Genomic DNA, 6,000 nt, shown 5'->3' with positions numbered 1-6,000 from the left:
TTACATTTAAGTCTTTAATCCATCTTGAGTTAATTTTTGTATATGGTGTAAGGAAAGTTTCAGCTTTCTATATATGGCTAGCCAGTTTTCCCAGCACCATTTATTAAACAGGGAATCCTTTCCCCATTGCTTGTTTTTGTCAGGTTTGTCGAAGATCAGATGGCTGTAGATGTGTGGTGTTATTTCTGAGGCCTCTATTCTGCTCCATTTGTCTATATATCTGTTTTGGTACCAGTACCATGCTGTTTTGGTTACTGTAGCCTTGTAGTATAGTTTGAAGTCAGGTAGCGTAATGCCTCCAGCTTTGTTCTTTTTGCTTAGGATTGTCTTGGTTATACGGTCTGTTTTTGGGAGTCCATGTGAAGTTTAAAATCATTTTTTCCAATTCTGTGAAGAAAGTCAGTGGTAGCTTGATGGGATAACATTAAATCTATAAATTACCTTGGGCAGTATGGCTATTTTCATGATATTGATTTTTCTTATCCATGAGCATGGAATGTTTTTTCATTTGTTTGTGTCCTCTCTTATTTCCTTGAGCAGTGCTTTGTAATTCTCCTTGAAGAGGTCCTTCACATCCCTTGTAAGTTGTATTCCTAGGTATTTTATTCTCTTTGTAACAATTGTGAATGGGAGTCCACTCATGATTTGGCTCCCTGTTTGTCTATTATTGGTGTATAGGAATGCTTGTGATTTTTGCACATTGACTTTGTATCCTGAGACTTTGCTGAAGTTGCTTATCAGCTTAAGGAGATTTTGGGCTGAGACAGTGGGGTTTTCTAAATATACAGTCATGACATCTGCAAACAGAGACAATTTGACTTCCTCTCTTCCTATTTGAATACGCTTTATTTCTTTCTTTTGCCTGATTGCATCGGCCAGAACTTCTGATACTACGTTGAATAGGAGTGGTGAGAGAGAGCATCCTTGTCTTGTGCCAGTTTTCAAAGGGAATGCTTCCAGCTTTTGTCCATTCAGTATGATATTGGCTGTAGGTTTGTCATAAGTAGCTCTTATTTTGAGATACATTCTATCAATACCTAATTTATTGAGAGTTTTTAGCATGAAGGGGTGTTGGATTTTATCGAAGGCCTTTTCTGCATCTATTGAGATAATTATGTGGTTTTTATCATTGGTTCTGTTTATGTGATGGATTGCATTTACTGATTTGCGTATGTTGAACCAGCCTTGCATCCCAGGGATGAAGCTGACTTGATTGTGGTGGATAAGCTTTTTGATGTGCTGCTGGATTCAGTTTGCCAGTATTTTATTGAGGATTTGTGCATCGATATTCATCAGGGATATTGGCCTGAAATTTTCTTTTTTTGTTGTGTCTGTGCTAGGTTTTGGCATTAGGATGATGCTGGCCTCATAAAATGAGTTAGGGAGGAGTCCCTCTTTTTCTGTTTGGAATAGTTTCAGAAGGAATGATACCAGCTCCACTTTGTACCTCTGGTAGAATTTGGCTGTGAATCCGTCTGGTCCTGGGCTTTTTTTGGCCAGTAGGCTAATTACTGCTTCAATTTCAGAACTTATTATTGGTCTATTCAGGGATTTGACTTCTTCCTGGTTTAGTCTTGGGAGGGTGTATATGTCCAGGAATTTATTCATTTCTTCTAGATTGCCTAGTTTATTTGTGTAGAGGTGTTTATAGTATTCTCTGATGGTGGTTTGCATTTCTGTGGGATCAGTGGTGATATCCCCTTTATCATTTTTTTTGTTTGTTTCTATTTGATTCTTCTCTCTTTTCTTCATTAGTCTGGCTAGTGGTCTATCTATTTTGTTAATCTTTTCAAAAAAAACAGCTCCCGGATTCATTGATTTTTTTTTAAAGGTTTTTCGTGTCTCTATCCCCTTCAGTTCTGCTCTGATCTTAGTTATTTCTTGTCTTCTGCTAGCTTTTGAATTTGTTTGCTCTTGCCTCTCTAGTTCTTTTAATTGTGATGTTAGGTTGTTGAATTTAGATCTTTCCTGCTTTCTCCTGTGGGCATTTAGTGCTATAAATTTCCCTCTAAACACTGCTTTAGCTGTGTCCCAGAGATTCTGGCATGTTGTGTCTTTGTTCTCATTGGTTTTGAAGAACTTATTCATTTCTGCCTTTATTTTATTATTTACCTAGTAGTCATTCAGGAGCAGGTTGTTCAGTTTCCATATAGTTGTGCAGTTTTGAATGAGTTTCTTAATCCTGAGTTCTAATTTGATTGCAGTGTGATCTGAGAGACTGTTTGTTATGATTTCTGTTCTTTTGCATTTGCTAAGGAGTGTTTTACTTCCAATTATGTGGTCAATTTTAGAATAAGTGTGATGTGGTGCTGAGAAAAATGTATATTCTGTTGATTTGGGGTGGAGAGTTCTGTAGATGTCTATTAGGTCTGCTTGGTCCAGAGCTGAGTTCAAGTCCTGGATATTCTTGTTAATTTTCTGTCTCATTGATTTCTCTAATATTGACAGTGGGGTGTTAAAGTCTCCCAGTATTTTGTGTGAGAGTCTAAGTCTCTTTGTAGGTCTCTAAGAACTTGCTTTATGAATCTGAGCACTCCTGTATTGGGTGCATATATATTTAGGGTAGTTAGGTCTTCTTGTTGCATTGATTCCTTTACCATTATGTAATGCCCTTCTTGTCTTTTTTGAGTTTTGTTGGTTCAAAGTCTATTTTATCAGAGACTAGGATTGCAACCCCTGCTTTTTTTTGCTTTTCATTTGCTTGGTAGATCTTTCTCCATCCCTTTATTTTGAGCCTATGTGTGTCTTTGCATATGAGATGGGTCTTCTGAATATAGCACACCAATGGGTCTTGACTCTTTATCCAATTTGCCAGTCTGTGTCTTTTTAATTGGGGCATTTAGCCCATTTACATTTAAAGTTAATATTGTTATGTGTGAAATTGATCCAGTCATTATGATGCTAGCTGGTTATTTTCCCTGTTAGTTGATACAGTTCCTTCATAGTGTCAATGGTCTTTACAAATTGATATGTTTTTGCAGTGGCTGGTACCGGTTGTTCCTTTCCATGTTTAGTGCTTCCCTCAGGAGCTCTTGTAAGGCAGGCCTAGTGGTGACAAAATCTCTCAGCATTTGCTTGTCTGTAAAGGATTTTATTTCTCTTTTGCTAATGAAGCTTAGTTTGGCTGGATATGAAATTCTGGGTTGAAATTCTTTTATTTAAGACTGTTGAATATTGGCCCCCACTCTCTTCTGGCTTGTAGGGTTTCTGCAGAGAGATCTGCTGTTAGTCTGATGGGCTTCCCTTTGTGGGTAACCCCACCTTTCTCTCTGGCTGCCCTTAACATTTTTTCCTTCACTTCAACCTTAGTGAATCTGACAATTATGTGTCTTGGGGTTGCTCTTCTCGAGGAGTATCTTTGTGGTGTTCTCTGTATTTCCTGAATTTGAATGTTGGCCTGTCTTGCTAGGTTGGGGAATTTCTCCTGGATAATATCCTGAAGAGTGTTTTCCAACTTGGTTCCATTCTCCCCATCACTTTCAGGTACACCAATCAAATGTAGGTTTGGTCTTTTCACATAGTACCACATTTCTGGGAGGCTTTGTTCGTTCCTTTTCATTTTTCTTTTCTAATCTTCTCTTCATGCTTTATTTCATTATGTTGATCTTCAGTCTCTGATATCCTTTCTTCTGCTTGATCGATTCAGTTATTGATACTTGTGTATGCTTCACGAAGTTCTTGTGCTGTGTTTTTCAGCTCCATCAGGTCATTTATGCTCTTCTCTACACTGATTATTCTAGTTAGCAATTCCTCTAACCTTTTTTCAAGGTTCTTAGCTTTCTTGCATTGCATTAGAATATGTTCCTTTAGCTCAGAGGAGTTTGTTCTTACCCACCTTCTGAAGCCTACTTCTGTCAATTTGTCAAACTCATTCTCTGTCCAGTTTTGTTCCCTTGCTGATGAGGAGTTGTGATCCTTTGGAGAAGAGGCTTTCTGGTTTTTGGAATGTTAAACCTTTTTGTGCTGGTTTTTCCTCATCTTCTTGGATTTATCTACTTTTTTTCTTTGATGTTTGTGACCTTTGAGTGCAGTTTCTGTGTGGACATCCTTTTTGTTGATGTTGATGCTATTCCTTTCAGTTTGTTAGTTTTCCTTCTAACAGTCAGGCCCCTCTGCTGCAGGTCTACTGGAGTTTGCTGGAGGTCCACTCCAGACCCTGTTTGCCTGGGTATCACCAGCAAAGGCTGCAGAACAGCAAAGATTGCTGCCTGTGCCTTCCTCTGGAAGCTCCATCCCAGAGGGGCACCTGCCAGATGCCAGCCAGAGCGCTTCTGTATGAAGTGTCTGTTGACTCTTGCTGAGAGGTGTCTCGCAGTCTGGAGACATGGGGGTCAGGGACCCACTTGAGGAGGCAGTCTGTCCCTTAGCAGAGCTTGAAGGCTGTGCTAGGAGACCCGCTGCCTTCTTCAGAGCTGGCAGGCAGGAACGTTTAAGTCTGCTGAAGCTGCGCCTACAGCTGCACCTTTCCCCAGGTGCTCTGTCCCAGGGAGATGGGAGTTTTATCTATAAGCCCCTGACTGGGGCTGCTGCCTTTCTTTCAGAGATGCCTTTCCCAGAGAGGAGGAATCTAGAGAGGCAGTCCGGCTACGAGCTGCAGTGGGCTCCACCCAGTTCGAGCTTCCTGGTGGCTTTGTTTACACTGTGAGGGGAAAACCGCCTACTCAAGCCTCAGTAATGGTGGACGCCCTGCCCCCCACCAAGCTGGAGTGTCCCAGGTCGACTTCAGACTGCTGTGCTGGCAGCAAGAATTTCAGTGGATCTTAGCTTGCTGGGAGTGAACAGTTCTGTCTCACTGGTGTTCCAGGTGCCACTGGGATATGAAAAAAAAAACTCTTGCAGCTAGCTCGGTGTCTGCCCAAACAGCTGCCCAGTTTTGTGCTTGAAATCCAGGGCATTGGTGGTGTAGGCTCCCGAGGGAATCTCCTGGTCTGCGAGTTGCAAAGACCGTGGGAAAAGCATAGTATCTGGGCCGGAATGCACCATTCCTCATGGTGCAGTCCCTCACGGCTTCCCTTGGCTAGGGGAGGGAGTTCCTTGACCCCTTGTGCTTCCTGGGTGAGGCAACGCCCCACCTTTCTTCTGCTCACCCTCTGTGGCCTGCACTCGCTGTCTAACCAGTCCCAGTGAGATGAGCCTGGTTCCTCAGTTGGAAATGCAGAAATCACCTGCCTTCTGTGTTGATCTTGCTGGGAGCTGCAGACCGGAACTGTTCCTATTTGGCCATCTTGCCAGCCCTCCTCCTTAAAACAAAAAATAGAAAAGGAAATTCTATATCCCAATTAGTGAGTATCCTGAAATGATTGTTCCAAGTTATATTTATGGAAAAACATTATTAATTCGGAATTAATAATGGGGGAATAGCAAACTGAAGCTGTCTCATTTTATCCTCTTTCTTGGTCAGTTTGTTTGGATGCATCCCAAATGTATACCTCTGGCTCTGGCTCTCTGGATACACCTTACCTGCCAGACTTCTCCAGATTAATAGTCTGCCTTGCATTCAACAGATCCAAACCCCAACCACAAATTCTCTTCTTCCTGCTATAATATATTACCTCAGTTTAAGACAACATCAATCCAGTGAGTCATGGGCTTCATTTCTGAGACCCTCCTCTTCTTCTCCATCTTCCTTTCTGGTGTGCAGTCCCAGGAGCATCTCTCAGAGTGTCTTCCACCTATTTCCTTTCTCTGTTCTCACTGTTAATGCCCTTGTACCATCACTGATTATGTCTCACCTTGGCTCTAATGATAGTCTCCTGTCCCTTCCTCCAAGCCATCTGAAACATTGTGCCAAAATTTCTAGAGTAATTTTGCTAAAATAAAAATTTAATCATGTCACTCCAGTAATCAAACATATTTAGTCTCCTTGACTACAGGATAGAGACCCTATGGGATAGAGTTTAAAGTTGCTCGACAGGACATGTAAAGAGGCCTCTTTCTGATTACTGTTTGCCTTTTGGCCATATTTCCCTCTATTCCTCCTCACTTGTGAACCCTAAACTC

Source organism: Pan troglodytes, chromosome 2, assembly GCF_028858775.2.
Source record: "Pan troglodytes isolate AG18354 chromosome 2, NHGRI_mPanTro3-v2.0_pri, whole genome shotgun sequence".
NCBI classification, from domain to species: Eukaryota; Metazoa; Chordata; class Mammalia; order Primates; family Hominidae; genus Pan; species Pan troglodytes.
Note: the sequence above shows the minus strand (reverse complement) of the source record.